We start from the raw sequence: 21,690 nt of genomic DNA on the forward strand, positions 1-21,690 counted from the left end.
CATAAATGATGCACAGCGCATTTTAATGATCAGCCACAATTGACAAATAATTTAGGGTAAACACTACAAAAAATAAAAATAACAGAATACATTTAATCGCATCCATTAATCACTATTAATATCAAATGTTTCATCAATAAACCAGCAGAGTAAATTTTATATATTAGGTACATGCTGGTACAATTTTTAGTACATGCCTTGCGAGGAATTATGGAATGAGGTAATGCCTAATACACATCCTCGAATCAGAAAATCAGAAGTGAAACTAATAGGACACACCCAGTCTTGCTGTTGAATGAAAATTGATGATGCTCCAAAAGATATCGCAAATGCTGAGACAAATATGTCGGATAAACAGAAAGAACCATTGAGGCTACGCTAAAATAACATGAGGACTTCAACAGCCTCAGAAAACCGGACAAGTCGACGGTGGTCGAGCACAATGTTCTACATGGCCGCGAAGTCCACTTGGACAAATCAAAGCTCGGGTCGCTGAGATCGCGCAGTGAAAGAAGCCATATTTATCAGAAGAGGAGATAGTTAATTACAGTAATGAACTCACTTAGTCTTTTATCCACACTCTTTTATTTCGACCAACATAGGTTTCAGCGAAATTCCATTTTCAAGGTGATGAAACAGTATTAACAGATCAAATGCCGAACAGATTATACGCCGTAACGTAGGTCATTCGAAATTAAAGAGTGTGGAAATAAGATTAAGCGATTTCATTATGATAAATATTAACAATTTCCACAGCATTGCGTCGGAAACTGTAAATTTTAGAGGATAATAGGATGAAACGAGATATTGGTTTTCAACTCAGACGTAGGTGGACACTAATCGTGCAATACAAAAAAAAGACTCAGGAAAAATACACCAATCAGGTGGCACTTCCTCCGCCAACCCGACCTTTATAAGACCCTCTAAAATTTGTCAAGGCACTCATTCCTTGAGGATGATAGCGGAGTAAGCTGCCGAAACGTCGGCATGGAGCCAAATTAGACCTAGTTAGAAGCCCGAGATTGTTTCAACCAACTTACCGCGTAATCCTGAAGTCTTTCAGTCATCATCAGTGAAGAGAATTTGAAAAGAACGTGCACACAACGTGACACATTCTAATCACAATTCAAAGGGTGCGGAGTAAGTGCACCGTATCTCCAGAAACGAAGATAAACTCACACCACAAGTTTTTGAAAAAGACACGAAACTGACAATACTATCACCACACGGCCTTTTGTAAACGGGCAAAAATGAGCAAAAATCCGTTTTTCCCTGTTTCACCACCCACATTAGCACGCACATTCTCTCAAAATAATTTAGCGGTTATCATACATCACAAATGTATCATTAGCAAGACACTGCTACAATGTACACAAAAATGACACACAAACTAACATGAATACATTAACCACCAATTATTTATTGATAAATCTGCGCGTACACTACGAGCACGAATTTCTACCTCTAATGAGGCACTGAAACATAACTACATCTGGTGAGTCAAGTCAAAAATCAGTTCGAAGAAAATTACACCAACATAAAATATTTTAATTATCGCTTGGTGAAGCTTAATCAAAGATTGCGCAAACCTAAGAAGAAGTAACCATCTCATCAGGACACAGTTTATCCTGGAGGTAATCATAATTGCTTTCATCATTTTAATGTTAAAAAATTACGGAAATAAACATAATTAAAATAAATTAAGGAAATACGAGAATGGTGCACACAACTACACTCTTTCAGCTACGAATATATATTTTAATCATCACATAATGTGGCTTAATCAAAAATTGCGCCAACCTAAGAAAAATGTATTATCATCAGACTAGGGCTGAGCATGAGCAAACTACCCTGAGTTAACCTTGTTTCACTTCCAGGGTTCTTTGATCCTTACTACATCTCCGGGCATTACCAAAAACACCATCGCATTGAAATCAAGTAAGTACGCTTGAATTAAAACATCTACCAATAACTATTTAATTCGCAATGTTACATTTGTAGATGAAATGCTATGAGCTAAAAATAAAATTTTGATTCAGACGGTAATACTGGGGGCAAATATTGATTTAATAAATTTATTCTAGTCTACCAACGACTATTAAAGTGAGCTTTAAATTTCCACAGCGAATAAAATAATCGGATACATCGCACTATACTAGCGACGACATACTGATTATAACATTGAGGAAGAAGCAAACGCAAAGCCGTTCGTAGTATCCCCAGTGCGATTACTGAAGACGCAATTACGAGAAAAACCCACGCAATTGGCTTAAGCATTTCACATCAGACTCATTCACGGAGCAGCTAATGGAATGACAGCACAATTATCGGAATGGTTCTAATTGCGGGGAAGCGGCTCCTAAACGAAATAAAAAATACGGGAGCGCATTAGAAGCAGAGAGCACGGCTGCACCCGAATGATGGTAAGGAGTGGTGCTCAACAAAAGAGGATCCGAAAGGGAAGTCTAGGAGACAGATGGGATTGCATAGGCGGGAAAAATTTTCCTACGAGGCAAAAGTTAAAGAGACCACTTCGAAGGCAGAGACTGATTGTGATGGGACAAACAGGGGTAAAATACCCCAAGCAATCACAAAGTGGGCGACTTGAAGTCAATCGATAACGTCGTGGCATAGGGATTAATTTTCTTCCAACGAGAATGTAATATTTGATATCATTCCGGAAGATAATGCGATACAATAAATGGACGGTTTTCTGTTCAAAACGACGATAGACTAAAAAATTATAGTCGAGAAAGAGAGAAAATCCAGTATCGTGAGAAAAAAATGTTACGACGCTGTTACTAAAACTGCTGCTTTTATTTCTATTCTTAACCTTGAGGTGTAGTTAAGTCTAGAGGGTATTAATATTATTTGATAAAGGAGGTTAATGTGAGCGAAGGAAGGAATCCGGATCTTAATAGAAAAGGTTACAGGAGAATGATATGCGTACAAAGAGGAAATTAAGAAGGTACGATAGACATAAATGAATAAGATATATCTCTGCATGATGGATGAAAAGAAGGCACTTAGGTCGGGGGATGAAACCGAAGCGAAAAGTTGTAAAGGGAAGTCCATAATATACAGAAATATTGCAGACTAGCTACGGCAAAAAAGATGGCAAAGCACTTGTGGTTGGAGTTTCGAGATTTAGAGGACCAAAAATGAACAAAAACTTCCATGACCCGATAAAACGCAAAATTGTGAATAAAACTAAGAGCTGAGGCTGAAGAGTAATAATTTGGCTACTGATGATGGGTGACGTTTATAGAATCGAATTCTTCAAAAACTCAAATACTACAAATAGAAGAAATGAGCAGCCATTGAGCCGACTTACCATCGCGTGATGAGGTGATGCACATAATTTAAAAAAGAGCTAACTACATTGCATCATGAGTAGTTCAAGTTGGGAGAGATTAAGCCAATATTAAAAAAGTGACAGAGCAAAAGGGTATTTACTGTTATAGCGATAGCATAGAAAGCAATTGGTCGAAATAATAACTGAGGTACGCCTTTTTATTGGACATGAGAGATATCAAGGGAATAATGAAGAGAGGAAAGCTATCTTAGAAAGAAAGAAGTAAAATTCTAAATGTACAGAGGTATTAATCTACCGGAACATAGTACGAAAAATCCACAGAGGAAAAAATCATTCGCCTTGACCAGGATCTCCCGGATCCAGGAGGTAATTTTTCTCCGTGGATTTTTCGCACAATTTATGCAAAGAGGGTGACTACCGTAAAGTTATTACCGTGGCTAGTCCCGGTGTTCTTAAATTAATTCGGTAGATAGTATCCACACAAAAATGAACAATCACATTACCACGAAAAATTTCAATTGTAAATGACAACGAGGAAATAGGATATTCTAACTCGACCCCAAAATGGAGTTAAAACATTTGTAGACTGAATGGCACTTATCTTGAAGCATTGAAGCACAAAAGGCCGGTAATAATCTCTTCCGTCTTTTGTTTTTAGCCGCGTTATTACCCCTTATTACTAGCGTCTCAAAATGAAGAGAATCAGCTTACAATTACAGATAGGGCCATCGACGTAATAATGATAAAATACAATGCAAAGCAATACTCATGGCGATTGTTTCATGACCCAAGAAATTCAACCAAAGTTATTATGGCGAAAAGGAGATACATTCTTGTGTTTGGGGCGATTGGGGTCAATTATTCTGGCCGGAAATCCTACATTTAACCATTTCCTTGAGAGGCGGCAAAGTGTATTTTCCGGGAGAAGTAAAGTTTAAACAATCACCCACTCAATCATTAAAAAACAAACGCACTCGAAATATTCTTCTTCTCTTTCTTAATAATCAATTGATCAGAGATTCGGTTCCAAGATCAAGTTTCTAGCAGAAAATATGAGGGAAGGGAATTATACGCAGCGCCATCGCCGCGAAGACGACACATTTGAGTGACGTCATACTTTCCCCATTTTGTTCCGTGAAATGATTAACAACTACGATGCTTCACAAAGGAAGCGATAATTTTTTTTTTTAATTTAAGTCATTTCCATATTCAAACTCAGGGTATAAATACTTAAGTCGGATAGTAAATTTGAAACGGATTCGGACGTGGAATAAAGAGCTGTTCGATCCAGCTCCACAAAACAGCAACAAATATGGTTCAGACAAATTTAAGCAAAACATTCCGAGTCACTATCCAGAAAAAAATACCCCCTAAGGATAAGAGTAGATAAGCAGGAATTCTTGATTCATCCGGCATCAAACGCGATACGTGAAACAATAATTGTTTAATAATAATAATAATCATCAGCATTAAAAGTAGAAGTAAAGACAGGCATTACTAATCAATAAGATGTTTCGGAACATTTGGTAATATTAATATAAATAATATAATAAAACATAAGTTATTATAATTTATCAAATATTAAAAGGCAATTAAGAATCAAATATTTTAATTAAGTGCGGAAGAATATTACCTACCAAGAATGTGCAGGTTTTGAGTGGGACTACGTACGGGGACTATGACGCGTGTAAATCGAAACCCAATATGGATCCCAAAGTGACAGCAGTAACATCTAGTTTATGGAAAGAGCTTCCAAAATACAGGCTAACTACGATGTTTAACATGAGAGTGTTTACAATGTCAAATATGAAACACAATGCAAGACATAAACGACTTATAATTCGCTTTCGAAATTAATGAATCCCAAAGCGAGCTGCAACTATAAAGCCAATTTTAATAATAAGTTTTTGCCGATGAGCGAAACAACCTCGAGTCACAAATTGGAGAGTACTTCCTGCTCCTGAAGTCAGAAATTTACGCTGACTTCTCGCGAAATACGAGGGCGGAGCAATAAGATGGCATCTTACAACTTGTGTCCCAACTTCTCGGAAGTAAGAAGTTTCGCGAGCCAAGAGTGAAGAACTCGACAGGATAGAATATGCCCAGGGGCTGCAACTTGAGCACAGCGAGGAAAACTATGTTTGCACCAAGTTGAAAGTGGCTTCATGGATTTTCGCGACTTCATCTTGCTTCCCAACCAATAAGACAGATCTTGAGGAGACAAAAACTTTTCAGGAGGAGAATATACGAGAGAAAATGAACCAGGGGAGTCCGATACAAATAGAGGTTAGTTGATATCATTGAGACGAATAAAGGACAACTGTGGGATAAGCGATTCTTTTGTTCTATATGGCAATCGAAAATAAACGAAAGTCAAAACCAGTCAAATTTCAATGGTCTCGTTTCCGGGTACGAAATGTAGGTAGTAAAGAAACGAAAAATAATTAAACCCGGGGAGCTAAACTCAGGGTCGAAACGAAATCGGAGTCAAAACTACTTCGGGTCGAAACTAAACTAAACCTCTCGGACGAAACGAAACGCAGATAATGTTTTGCACCGGAGGGAACACGTGCTTCACCTTAAATCCATACTTTGCCATCATTGTTTGTTTTGGAAATATAATAATAGTTTTTTAAAATGCCGCATATACTGATATCATCGCAGTCTCAGCAAGCCTACGCTGTTAATGCAAATAGTAGAGTTATCAAAATAATTAGCATAGTTTCCCAAGATTTTTTCTATTCTATTTTTATTTCACTTCATTTTATATAGCCTTATACGCAATTCTAAACACTTCAAGTCGTGTATAAAAGTACTTCTAATGCTAAGATGGCAATAACATCCACCACAACGGGGAGCAAGCTTTTCTTCTGAGAATATGAATGCATGCGTAAGATGAGATGGTCCAATTCTAAGTCTAGTGCAGCGGCATAATACTAAGTAAGATACAGTGACGATAAAGACTTCCCAGTAATACATTACGCTTACGCTATACAAATAGAATATAATTTGAATAGACTATCGAATAGACTCATCCTAATTTCTACAGAAATCAAACAATAAAGTAAAAGCTTTATGCGCCCAACCCTCTCCTTAGTTCCTCATGCTCTTCTAAACATCCTCCCCCAACCTCATCGAAACTCAACCCATCTTACTCGTACATTCCTCCATAAGCACATCTACATCCTTCAGCCACAAATATTTGACAGCGGTTTCTTCGTTCGGTCAATAAATAACATCGCGTTAGATCACGCACATAACAAGCGATACAACCAAGATTACAACTGCAGACTCATTTTCAAAATTAACTTGAAAATAAAACAAACAAATTCATTACCCTTTCCCTACACTTCCATGAGTTTTCAGTGCTCTCGATACGAGATACAAACAACGCATACCAAAACGGTAGAGCATAAAATAGAGGTTGGGATGCCACAAAAATGGTCACGATTAGATTCGAGTAAACGATATTAAGGTGTTTAAATTCAGTCATTATCCACAACGAATTAAGGGTCATGCAGGAATTACTTTTCTGACAGCGATGTAAGACTTGAATGACATCTGAACGGCAGAGAAGTAAAATACAGTTCGTCACAATGACAGCGCATATGATAAAACAAGGAACATTTCACCCTCGCCCAACGGCACCTCTTTACTAATAATCAGGAAGAAATAATTAAAAATTAGGTCACACTGCTCTAGATCTCGAGTAAATCTAAATACCGCGAATATACCTGAAATTTATTCTGTATTTCTATTATCCTATAATTCTTTATAGTATCATTCTATAATAGTATAAATTTCTAAAATAATCTGAAACATCCAAGCTCGAAAAAAACCATGAAACTTCCCTCTCGTGCGTTCATTTCCTCTAGGATCCCTCAATGGAATTTCGGGCGGCAAGGCGCAATATCGTGGAATGAAAGTGATCGAAGAGCACAGACACCATACCGATATCAAGATCCGTACGACAAAATCATACAGCATACCACGACATCCATTTCAATATTTACAAAAAATCTTGCTTGCACACAAGTGTTGAGGCGCGTCGCTTGGTTGATGAAAAACAAGGCGCAGACCTTCCACGATCGATACCTTTCCATAAGGTCCCCAAGGGTTCAACTTATTTTTAAGATTTATAGGTGAGGAAAGTTTAGCCCAAAAACAAACGATTTCTTCAGTCACCTATCAGAAAAAAAATGTATCTACCCTGAGTATTGACTCCGCACCTACAGCTTCAAATGTCAGAAATAGAAACTATGCTAATACCTAGCAACGACAAATTTCATAGAGAATGGATGCAGTTTTATAGCCAAGATAGGAATAACTCGCAATAGTTTGCTTACAACCTTACAGTACTGCCACACACAAGAATAAAAAGATCATTTTAAAGGGCGGAGGGAAAATCTTTGACTACTCTCCCCTTCATTATGACTCTTCAGAGGATTTGTCCCATAATACTTTTTATATGATACGAAAATAGTATTGTAAATAGCATTTTAGCGAAATTTGCAATAAGAAGGCAAAGATGGAGTAACTCTCGATATGAAATTGGCACAAGTCAAATAGGCAAAACTCACTTGCTTTGTTGCCTAACACTGACAATGAGTGATGTCACTCCCACCATGACGCAGAGCTGGACAGAGCTGAGAGGGTTACAAAGAGCTCAACACAATTATGGCTACGCGCCAGCTATAAACCTCATCGAAAATAAAAATGACATTTAAATTTGAGGCTCTGAAACTACACCGGAGAATGATCATCAGCTGCAGTTGCATACTAAACGGATCAGTCAATTTCAAAGGCATAAAACATGTGTTTCACAACGCTTAAATAGGTAGTAGAGATAGACTGAAGAACACACAGATTCAGAATCTTTTTTTTCCACGATCAATAAGAGATTATAACGGCAGCGATAGAGCTCATAAATAGATTTGAAGACTTGCAATGTAGCCTACTAACTTTTGTAAAACTTAACACATGTTTCTTAATTCTAATATTATTTCTAACAGCATATAGTAGTACAATTTGTCAGTATACGGGACGTTTTTTGGACGGTGTGGTGTGCTTGTGGGAGTCCAATTGCATGCTGCATGCTGGTGATTGATCACCCCCTACCAAACACCCTAGAGGTGGCTCGCAGGGTATTATGTAGATGTATGTACAAGCTCCACAATCAAGGAGGTACACCAAAGCGGGTTTGGTAATTCTGCACCCAAAGGATCAGTTACACTAAAGAGTAAAATATTTAAACAGAAGGAACACAGACCTTGGGTTCAAACTTCTTTGCCATGCTGTCAATCATCATCATTTGATAATCCATGGATTGAAATACTTAGTCGCGCAATTGAAAAACGCCCACGATGACATATCCGCGAGATCTGGATGGAGACCCACCAAAATGAAAATTGACACCGAGGAAACAAATATCAATTTGGGGGATGTCCCGTATACAAAACGGAGCATCAAAATTGCATACCGAGTAGAAACCACATAGTATAATATCACGTTTGAAAAGAGGGAGAAAAAGATAGTGAAATGAATAAATTGATTATTAATACGATCTTGTGAAATAGTCGAATCTTCGTTGCCTTCAGAAGTTTTTCATTTTCTACCCCTTGGGAATACAATTATCCGCGGGACGCACTCTTAAACGATGCAGCTATAGAAAAAAATTATCCTTCCAACTATCAAATCTCACTCATATGGAATTGGTCAGGTGCAATTAATTATAAAGGGTGAGCGAATGAGAACAAAACATCGTGACAAGCGGTACTTAAGCCGATTTTGTCTAGGGTGCATCCGCAATGCTAAGGTATGAAAGTCGCAAATCTAACGAAGCAGATACAATTTAGAAACAAACTTAAGAGTGTAAAGGTAAAATATTACGCACTTGACCTCAAGCAGGGTAGATACTTTTCAATTTAGGAATTTTTACATGAAGTAATATTAACTTTTGACATTATTTCCTATGGATATTTTTCCATCAAAATTGCCAAATTGGAAATCCTTGAAAAATATAGTAAAAGTCATGTTAACAATTCATTGTAGTCTAATTATTGTTTAGGGTGAAAAAAATAATAACAATGTTTTAACGAAGAATACTCAAGGGTTCGTAGGCAGGATAGTGAAGACAAAAGACGAACTCTTCACTGTATTTACAGCGTAATTTACTTATACATGCGTAATGCGTTGGCATGTAAGAAATTTGTACTTCCTCATTCGACCACATGATTGATCGCCTTTATAGCACATTTAAATGAAACACAAGCTAGGATGGAAGCGTTAATAAGTGAGTCTCGTCAACAAGAAGACGAGTTATCATAATTTTTTCTACTGACATCAAGGGCGCAAATCACTATTAATTTCTTCTTATCTTATACAATACGCGATAAATATGAAGCAAAGTATTAAAGTATTGAGTAATATGAACTTACTACCAAGGCATTAATTGCTCAGCTTTCATTCTGAAACATAAGAAAAATTTACGACATCATGGTCTAACACTACGTTGACCTCAAGCCGCAGTCCTCGGGCAGATTCCACATGGGGTACTTGAAGAGATTTTTTGTAGATGACGAATGCGCGAGGAGAACTTTGCAGACGATTAGCATAAAATTATGGTCTCTCCAGCCGATTATCCGCGAATTAAAATGCACACCAAACTGAGCCAACCGCTGCCTCTTCCCACAACCCACATTACGTCCTTGTGTAACAGCTGCGCTACGTCAATACAGGGAGGGAGGGGCAAAAAGAAAGATGAAAAAAAAATTTAACCCATATGGCATTACCACCTCGTTCGCCTCGCGGCGTAAAAGCGTCACATTACGTGACTAAAAATACGACTCTATCCGGGCGCGAAAGCATGGAATGGCGGAAACAAAAATTAAATGAAGAGAGGGTGTAGAGAGAGAATAATATAAAAAAGAAAGGGGACATGCATTTTTCTCTCGCTCGGGCGAGGCGCCGCTGGAACTTGGGAGGTGGTGATAAATTCGAGCATGCAGTGGGCATGGGAAGAGGGAGGGTGGAGGAAAGGAGGGTAGGGGAGGTTGGAGATGGGGGAAAAGACATCAATTAGGGGAAGGTTAGCGCCGTGTAGAGACGTAACTGAGATCGCCCCGAGGGTTCAGCTGCATTAGAACGGAACACGGCCACCGCGTTAAAATGTAAGTCAGCATATTTATATTACAACCGAGTCGGGAACAATCCGATGGTACCGGGAGCTAATCCAACCCGGAATGCGAGCAGATGAAAGAGCACACTAACTCACTTAGTATTTCCGAGTTCTTAAACGGAATGCTCATGAGAGATACTACTAAGCAAATACCAACAAAGGAAGAAAAATACATAAATAAGATTAGGTAAATACAAATAAGAGCTTGAAGAACTTAACTGTCTCAGCGGAATGAATTTAATAATAGCGATATAAAAAATGACGGTTTTGAAGAAGAAAATTCAAATTTTACTTGATTTCCCTCTTTTAAGAAATTCTGCGTAAAGTGCATCTGCAAATTGGATACGCAAAAAAATACAGACCCATAGAGAAGCTGCGCGCGTAGAAATGTAACATCAGGAAATACGCACTTACCCAATTTTTCAACATAGAGCGATAACTTAAATTGAGCATGCTGCATTTCTAGAACATCAAAATTGAAGAAGCCACCCAATTATTATCACTTTTATGAATTAAGCAAATTAAACAGGATAAGGAATACTCTACCTACATCTGCCCTTAAAAGGGACTGTTGCGAATACGAAAATAAAGTTTAACGGCTACTTAAATTCGTTTACGTATCAATTTATTACATTAAATAGGTGCGGAAAACCACGAAAAAAACTACATTTTGCATTTTAGCACCTAAACTTGGACAATACCCGCTGAAATCCAGAGAAAGTGCATTCGATCTTGTTACTTTAAGTGAAACAAGTTAGCGATTCTCATACAATTCATACATCAAACATAAATACAAATAATTTTATCCAGGCATGTAAAAATAATGCCGATTAGGCCTCAGCTTATTCAAATTGTAATAGACTGAAAGGCATTAATACGTACAGGAGGAACAGAATGGATATGACTGAAATCAAAAAGCAAACGCAAGTTGCAGCTAGAACCTTATCATGAATGACGCACAGTGCAATTCAATGAACGCAAATTTAGTGATTGCATTTTGTGAATATAACTATCTTGAGAAAATTCCAGAAAGAAGAAGCCAAAAGGAAGTCAAGATATTGAAGAAAATAAGAATGAAACGCGAATTAGCCGCTTAGAATTTTCATATCCTCTCCTTCTTGGAAAAATTACATATGACTGATCAGCCATAAATGATTAATTAAAATCATTCGCCTAGCCGACTACTATAGCAGTCATCTCCGATGTCTGTGAACTAGACAGAAGACAACACCCACGAGAAGGAGACAAATTTTTAAACAGAATCGGAGCACCCTCTATTTCATCGCACAGGAGACGAAGAACGTGTTTCGGAGAGGAATGAAGAGAGAAAACAGAAAGAAAAGTGGCGTCTCGAGGCTCAGCAATCTTCGGAGAAGTAAGATCCGCACGTACGAAGATTTGGTCCGCGCTCCCAACACACGGATCGACGACTATTGATTATCCTGTCCCGATGTCTCGCACTCGACCTCTCACTGCTCCTTCAAGCTCCTCTGCCGCCGAGGGTGTCCCTCTCGCTTGAAGAAGAAAGGCGGGATGGAAGGGAGATCACTCGAGGGAAGACGGGCGAGGAAGGGTAGTGGAGAGGGGGAAGGCAGACGACGACCGGAAAAGTGGACTCGAATCCGCGACTCGTTACGTCAGAGGAAAAATTAACACGAGCGATACGACTCGAGTTAAATTCGCAAATCTGAATGGTTTCGGCGCATCACGATAACTACCTCGTCGAAAATAGTAGCACGCGAAAAGTAACGCCAGCGAACGTACATCTTTTTTATATAGAGGATGTCTGTCCGCTATGCATTTCCATAAGGTGGCACGGATTGCAATCATAGTTAGTTCCCACCATAGTTGGGCATCCGGCCGAGTAGGCGCACGTATTGACACGCTGAAAGGAAAAACATAAAAATCCCATATAATCATGAAATCCAAGTTTCCCATTTCCCTGAGTACTAACCTTTCCGAGCAGCGGTGGCCTGCTAGTAGGTACTAGAACACATACTTGAGTTATGCCGACATGAATTATGATTCAGTAATGCTCGTAATTCAGTGCTCGAATCCGCTACTCTTAACGTCAGGAGAAAAATTAACGCGAGCGATAGGACTTCAGTAAAATCTGAAATATTTCATAGCAACACAACGATGCATCGCGATGGGCGGAAATCGTAACCTGCTAAAAAGAACACCAGCGAAAGTTCCTCGATTTTTGTCTGAAAACTCTTTGTAGGTAACACTCCAGTTATAGCATAAAAAGACAATATTGGCACTGAAACATACATCTTGAATTATGCCGACATTAATTATTTTTCAGTAATTTTAGCACTCGAATCCGCGACTCTTTACGTCTGACGTAACGAGTTGTTCGGCAAGCGAGCGCGTTTCTGATTACGGCTAGGATGATTGCTGCATTCCTGGAATCACCACGTGGTATGCATCCTGTTGGTGGCTTGCACGGTACCTCGTAAATGTAGACGAATTTAACTGACCTCTTAGATAAACTCGGATGGGAACCTCTGTCGGACCGTAGATTGAAAAATATCCTAAACCTTTTAGATAAATTCAAGAGCAGTGTCTTTTCTGACGAAGTTAACCATATCTTACGGACGCCAACATACTACGGAAGATCAGATCATATAAATAAAATAAGAGAGATAGATTATCGAACAGACAGATTCCGAATGTCATTTTTTCCATGATCAATAAAAGATTATAACGGCAGCAATAGAACTCGTCAATAGATTGCATGACTTAGTGTAGCCTACTAACCTATGTAAAAATTAATGCATGTTTCTTAATTCAATTATTATTTCTAACAGCATATAGTAGTTTTGGACGGTGTGGTGTGCATGTGGGAGTCCAAATGCATGCTGCATGCTGGTGAATGATCACCCCCTGCCAAACACCCTAGAGGTGGCTCGCAGGGTATTATGTAGATGTAGATGTAGATAAAAAGTGTCTGATAATATTACAACAGGTGTTTGTAGATATTTCCGGGCAAGCGTCAGCGTAAAAACTCTATAAATCCGAACACAATTACAAAAATGTCGCTTTGAAATCGTGAATGATGTAATATATACTGTTTTAATTCGACGATGAAATACTGATATATCAATTTCTTGCTTCAAAACCGCATGAGTAAATATCGGAAAATTGAGGATAAACGTGGATTTTATGTCTATTTTTCCTCAATTCCAAGCACTGAAATGAACAAAGCCTCGTATGGGCTGCGAAATTTACCCATGGCCTAAAATGTAAAGAAAATTTTAAGCGCACCATGACCAAGATTGAGCAATAGATAAGGAAAATCGTGATGATCTTCAACGACCTTCGCTGATATAGTACCTCAGGCCCTTGAGGACCTCTTGAGGTATGAGACTGTGAAATTCAAAACTAAAACTTTTTCTGTATGGTATTGAAGAAAAGTGATTCCATCACATATGACATCCAATTGAGTAAAAAGCAAATAATAGTTCATATGGAATGTTCAATACCTAAGTTAACACTCTTATGAGCAATTAGAGCGGACAGTAGCGCCACAAGTATGCAACTTGCGTGATTTTACTTTGATTACAACATTCGTTAGCTAATAACTCAAAAAGCAGTCCAGAAACGAACCCACATATTTTTACCTTGATTTTTACGGCGGGAGAGATTGTCCTTTTTTACCTACGAATACGTGAATTAAGAACTAAGATCTGGTGCATTCCCGGCGTATGCTAGTATTGAAGGCTGCCTCTTCTGCTGATGGATGACTGCCATGGAGGATATTACCCGGTGGAGCACCCGAGCAGCCTTCCCTACAAGACGTGGATTGATTTTTTTTTAATACTTGAATTTCTAAGTTTCCAATATTATTTTCCACTCAACGATTAAAAGTCCTTTTGACGGGCGAGGGAGGGCATTTATAGGGGTCACATTTAAGACAACATTTGGGAACGTTGAACTCTTGCACCTCCGCTCACTGCGGCCTTGAACGAACAAAACTACCTTTTTAATGATATGCTTTAATAGGGATTTCAAATCAAAACACACAGACAAAACAATCGTAAGGGGAGATCTGGATGTGAAACGTCACTTACAGCACCAGCCATAATTCTCCACATCTTGTTTAGGTTCATGTAAATGGCTAATGGCTCAGCGATAGGGTTTCTGGTTAGAATAAACCGCCATACCCATTCTTATCGTGGTTGAACACTATTTAATTGCGTTAATTTAATTCTTCATTACTTTCGGGCGGATATAATAATAATTTAATAGTTTAATTCAATCGAAAGAGAACGTAAACGATAAAAAAGAATAATTATAAGCTATTTCCCCGCAGACAAGAATTCTTAACGCAAAGGCGGTGTTTCAGCGGAAATCGATTATTCTAATCGAAGACGTTATTGTCAACGCTCTCTTCTGAACTGCCCATATTCTAATGGCAGAATTGAAGTCAGATAACTACGACGAGACTTTTACTACGCACTTAATCAAGAACGACAGTGTTAGCGTTCATTAAATATTTTGTTGCGATCATCAACCTATACTTCGATGAATGCTTTCATAAAATTTAAACAAATACATATAGTCTTCAAAAAATTAAAACTCTAACATTTTAACTGTAATAATAACTCCGAAATGGTGGTTAAATCCACACCTTTTACGAGATACCAACAATGAAAACAACGCATTGGATGGCAACCATTCATAATTATACTATTTGAGGAAGGAAATGCATAGATTTCAGTGACGATCCTGTCAAAACAATTTACCCATTACAAATCTGCATCTGTAATGACTGGGTTGGATAAAAATTCATTAGGATTAGTATTGAACCAAAGAAGAACATAAAAATAAATGCTGAGTAACACCAATTTTATTTCTCTGCTCAGTAAAATATGAATATACAATCAAACATTTTCTCCTCTTCCCCCAGAAACGCAGGGGTACAACAAAAAAAACGATCTAAGATCAATGGTTATTTATGCCTTCTCAAGACACTCCTGTAAAAATCAATATTCTGATTCTATTAATGTACAGCTGATAGCAAGCCTTGAAGTAAAAGATAATATGTATTTACTACGACCTTATTTGATGATATTTTCGATGGCTAAGACGATGTTTCGTTCTCTTTCCCACAATTGCCGAAATTTTCCTAGTATGACTGAATATAAAGACTTTCTTTTTCTCAAAGGCATAAAAATAAATTGCGTGAAAATATTTTTTATGTAAGTCATGGAGAGAAAAAATTGCCTCTCCCTACTGTCATCAAAATTAAGAATCGGCACAGTTCTATAAAAAAAACAATAATACTGAGTGATTTTAAAAATATGCTGCCGTACTTTAAACTAAAAAATCAATGCGAACAATTGAAACCAAAGAAAAAATACCAGAAAGCACAACAATTTTAAGAAAGTTAGCGGGACAAAGAATGAAAAATTCAGTAGCGAAATCACGATTTTTTGCCAATATCTTTTGCCACGGAGGGGGATGTACATAGAATTACATGGAGTGTTATCAAAACGTTGAAGGTAATAAATAACTTTCTAGATTAAGACATAAACATAGCAGTTTTGCAAGTAGCAGAGAATAAGATGAAATGTCAAAGATGGAGATAAATCCGACCCAAGTACAAGCTATTAACAAGAATATTCACGAAGAGAGGATAAATAGCAATATAAATTCTTTCGGTCGATATCATTAATCTTACCAAAATATAATTAAAGCGGATGACATGTACTACCTCTGATACAATTAAGAGATTTCATTTATCACAAAGCAAGGTGAAGACAAAAATATACCAAAATGGGGCTATTTAGATTGGACATGTTAACTGATTTCTGTCTGTCTCGGAATAGCCCGGAATTCTTGTCGAGGTCACATAAGGAATCACAGTAACGAAAACATATGTTGAAGAGAGAGGCATCTTGGGCGGTCAAATCTTATAAATATACAGGAACGACTTTCATCCCCGCAGCTGTAATAACAGAGGGGCAAAAATTCGTTTTGAAGATAGATCACAAAAGGTTACCAAAAAATGTTACATCTTATTTTAGCTTGATGCTCTTTTTGACATCATTTTAAAATGAATAACACAATTAAAAATTAAAACATTTTATAAAACATATGGCTATCCCCATTAACGTCAACCTCATTACCTTTTAAAATTTCGATTTGATCGGAAAACCGGTTTGGAATCAAGCGAGATGATGCAATTCACTACAGACCGAGTACGTAAATTAGACTGGCATATGCCAAAGAATAAGAGGGAAGGTGTCCTCACCATTTCGAAACCTCGTTCAGGTTATAATAATAGAAAATTTATATTAATGATAGGCGGAAGCAATCAAAAAATATAATGTCGAATTAAAAATATTGAGATCATTATAACATGAACTTGAAAAGTGGGTAAAAATCATAAAACTAAAGAATCAAGTTTAAAAATAATATAACCTTCTAAATAAGATAATGGCTAAGACCACGAACTTACATTAATTGCATTAGATGATTCGGTGAGGAAAGAAGCCGAGAGAATGTAAAAATGAAAAATGTTCGTAAATTAACTATTATCACCGCCCGGTATCTTGTAAAATGTATCAACGCATAAACTGACGATTTTTGGCTGAAAATCAGCAACGAATTGCATTAAAGTCACTTTTGTTTCTAGAATAATGGAATTAGATGCTCAATCTTCCATAATACATCGTGTACATCCAATTTTCTCCATGCATTGACACATTAAACAAGAAAATATTGCACATACAACAACACCTAAAAAATGCAGATGACTGTAACCCGGGAGAAGAAAGACCTGTCACTACCCATAAAACCTTCTGCTTCAGCTAAACATATTACATTCAACACCGGCATCAGGCCCCCGTGTTAAGGAGCCAAGCGTCGGGAGGGTGTGAAATAGGGAAACATATGAAGTCCTCATTTAATTAATTAATCAGAATTTTTCAGTTACGAACTCAAGCAAATACTTTCTTCCTTCCGCCTGATATATGTGAATTGACGATGAGATTCCTCGGGCGCTCCTGTGTTTCTTAAGGAATTTACCTAACTCGCACTCCATAGCATCAGTAATAACTGGTGATGGGAAAAAACTCTTTTCATATGGATGTTTTAAACGTCAAATAATATAATTATTTCACATTTTTTCCTTCATTAAATTTTATTTTAACCCGGAAATAATTGCTACGTAGTAATTTATCCTCATATTACTCCCGAGCAGTTAAAATGACATATTTCCTATTCCGAAGATAAGTTTTGAAAAGGAATCATTGAAACATAGAGAGATAATTTCAATTAACTGAATTACACAAATATTTCTAAGAAATCGGTTAGGACAGATCATAGAATTGATTTCAAAGTTAACGGATTCTTATAGGAGCTTATGGAAGTACATATGACGCGAAAACATAAAAATGTAATCCAATTTTAAGGTAACAGGTCAATAGGCGGGAAGGTCAGCATCTTATATAGAGATAGAACTTCCCTAAGCGTTTACAGACTAATTTTTCAGCCGAGCAAACCTAGAAAACCTATTTCCTCATAAAATTGTGTTAAAAATATAAAATACATTCTTTATGAGCCATTGAGGCTATGCAGAGGCAAAAGTACCCAATCAAGATAATAACCTATACGGAAAAAACCAGTAAAATTGAATCTCTTAATATCACGAAAGAAACATTTTTTCACATTTTTTCAACTCGAATAAAAAGCATTTTTCCTTTTATCTGGAATTAAAAGAAAAAAAACATTATTTTCAAACTTTTTAAACGATTCTTTTTTTCCTAGGTGTCCATCTCTAGCGATGACCGAGTTATAGCGGTCATCTGCCACATGGGAGCATAAACCTGGCGCCGAACTGGGTCGGGTTCGGGATAATTTCGACCAGACGACTCCGTGGGGCAATGAATGTGGGGACAGAGATGCAACCACCAAAAGAAAGCGAAAGTTCCGTTTTTCGTTCGCAGAGCAGTGCTGAGCTAAATCTCCACCAAAATCCCTGCTTAGGAAAAAAACTAATGAAAATAAACCACTCCACATCAAAATTTCTTTTCGCTTATACTCTCCGCTCCGTCCCGTATGGCGACAGTAAAGCGATCTCCCCTTTGGGTAGCTGCCGCATCTGTTTGCCACAAAGGAGCGGGCAAGAAAACTATAAAGGCGGAAAGATACAGACCCTCACTGCACTAGGGAAATACAGTGAAACCTCTCATTTACGGACACAAAAGGTCCTCGAAAATGTGTCCGTAAGAGAGAGGTGTTCGTAAGTCGGAAATACCAAAAGAAAACCTTTTTTTAAGCTTAATATTACCCCGCAATTATTATAATACATGAATTTAAGCCAGCTAAATTGAATCCATTTTTAAATATTGAGATATCGGTCAGAGAGCCCATGACAATAGTGTCCATAAAAGAGTAAAATTGTGCCTAAACCTATCCGTGTCCGAATTTGGGAGACCAGAGATTCTATCCTTATAAAAATTCATATCCTTCTACCGGGGAATCGAATACTGTCCTTAAGCCAGACGTGTCCGAAAATCAGAGGTGTCTATGAGCGGAGGTTTCACTGTAGGTAGATCCGTTGCCCATTTTTTTCGAATACATTCACACAGTGTTCTAACTAGAAGAGTATTTTTGAGTGCCAAACACCCTACCTTCAGAGCTAAAATATTTTTTCGATGGAAGTCTTAAAACCGGAGAATTAACGACAGTTCTCCTGCTTAATAAAGAATAAAGCGGTAACCATCAGGGGCGCAGCTAGGAATTAGGGCTGGGGGGTTTAGGTGCAACTAATACCGGGGTGTGTGGGAGTATGGAAAACCCACCAGGATAAGCGGTAGATGCGAGATTAATAAATTACGGAATTTTAAGATACATGGTTCAAAATGGTGAGTTTTACATCTTTCTGAGGGATATTTCATTATTAACCCTTGCACTATTTTATTAGTAATATCAATCTAATTAAGTAAAATGGATTAAACGCAAAAAAATTTCTGAGCTCTAGGGGTGGGGGGGTTTATCCTCCAAACCCCCCCCCCCTCGCCGCGCCACTGGTGACCATTACTTAAAAATAATAAAATAACTATTTCTCTAACTAATTTGGGTATTTTTAGCATCCTTAGGAATAGAATGATGTTTAATACCGTCCCGTCCAACACCACCAAGAGTTGTATTCATGCTAAGCCACCTATTGAGATTATTGCGAGTATCACAATCATCATGCAACAAAGGCAATAATGTCTTAAAACCACGGCATTCACATCAAGTACAGTTATGACAGCGCAGAAGATAATATAATTTTCTGATGTTTTTCAAAGCCTCAACCTCTTATCACCAGCTGACGACTGATGGTCCACATGTAGCCAAAATTACACAGAAAAACCTAAACAATTTTTCAAGATAGTACATTCAAGTAATTGATTTACCGCAGTATGTAGGAGATTTTAAGCATACGTTAACTATCTCAAGCTATGCCTTGGTTGTTCGCAATGTCTCTGGTTTAAGTGTCCCAGTGACTCATTCGACAGAAACAAAGCAATCATAAAGATACCATTATTACCCGCGAGTACGTGGCCCGTACCAGCGTACAACATCATCCAAAGACGACTCTAGGGACACGAATACATAATTTTTATCGATTTCAACCCTATTTATGCACATCATATTGAAATTAATGAGTATTTTATGGGAAAATTTAGACATGTCAACAACGATACAGGCAAAGAAGAAGAGAAATAGAAACACATCTCAAAATCTCGTAAACACATCCAACCCAGACAAAGTGAGTCAGGTTGTAGTGATGACTTCGGCACTGCCTTTCCTAATGAAGATAACTAAAAATTCAAACCAAGCCGAACCGCCTTTCTTAGGAGATAAGCCGAGCTATCGGCTTATCACCTAAAAAAGCAACAGCCAGCAGATATCGCTGACGACATCAAGAAAAGGAGGACAGGATGGCATGCTGAGAATGGAAGGGATAGTTACACGCTTAGACCACAACCCTCCTTTGCAACAACTGTAGCTGGAACACAGAATCCGTTGATGGATAGACACAACCACCTATATTTCCCTAAAAATTCAATTTAACGAGCTTATACCCACCATGGGGGAGAACGAGTGAATTCAGCTATTGCTAGTATCCATTGTAAATAACAACGTTCCAATGACCAGATTTAATTTTGAAAAATAAGGAAATAACTAACCAATTCTGCCTTTCAAACACATCTCTTCTCACAACACCTCGAGTTGCATACATGATAAGACACCAATTGAGATTACATTTATCACAAAGAATCGCCATGCAACAAAGGCAATTATATCTTCAAATTTAGCCGAATAATTAAACGGTAAGTACAAATGATAAAATTTTGCTACAATTATTTTCCCATTCCCTTGCATACTGAAAACACCGCTGGCTCCCATCGCCTGGAAGGCACCTCGCCTCGGCGCGTCAAAGATGCGAGCGACTACGTCAGCCATTGGCAAAAACATGCGCGCTGGGCTCTCTCAGATATACAGACGGCGGGATTAACACTACGGGCAAAATGGACCGAGGGGAGGGGGAAAGGGTGAGTACGTGCGGGGAGGGGTTGTAGGAGAATTTTCGGGGAAGGGTGGGCGCACGCGACGTACGTCCGTATGTGTAAATGGCGTAGGGTGGGAGGAGAATAAAACGTAGACGAATTGTTGAGTAATGTTCCCCCGCTTCGCACACCCACGAACGAAGAAGGAATGAACGAAAGTAAATAAACGGAAAGCTTCGCATAATTGATAGACATAGCTGCTGGTTTGCCTCAGCGATCCAGGCTAGGCTTCCACCCGAGTTGCGCGCATCGTCTGCTTGACGCAACCCACATTCCTGCCAGCCGGCCATTTCAGTCATCCCCTCAGTTTTTTTACGCACTCGAAATGAAAATACGCATGCCAAAACCGAGATGACATAATTTTTGTTCCCAAGACGTAATTTTAACAGTTAATGACCGTATTAGGTATAGTATTAAGCAAAAACTTATTTAAATGTAAAATTCGCTGCTGTCCGAGGCTACTACATTCGCAGGCGAAACATTAACGTGGTGGGGTATAAATATACCCCTTCATCCCAAAAACAATAATTAAATCCTTTATACCTCTTCTCCGTTGATAAATAAACAATTTCAATCACATGAGAAACAATAAGAACTCATAGGCAAAACAGCGTATCATAAAA

At 38.0% G+C, this 21,690-nt stretch overlaps 1 protein-coding gene across 3 annotated transcripts in view; it reads right to left on the reverse strand.

Annotated features, from left to right (window-relative positions):
- LOC124161944 (ankyrin repeat and SAM domain-containing protein 1A-like) overlaps positions 1–21,690 on the reverse strand; it is a 228,709-nt gene that overhangs the window by 206,434 nt on the left and 585 nt on the right. The window lies entirely within an intron of this gene.

This window comes from Ischnura elegans, chromosome 7 (genome assembly GCF_921293095.1).
Source record: "Ischnura elegans chromosome 7, ioIscEleg1.1, whole genome shotgun sequence".
Classification (NCBI taxonomy): Eukaryota; Metazoa; Arthropoda; class Insecta; order Odonata; family Coenagrionidae; genus Ischnura; species Ischnura elegans.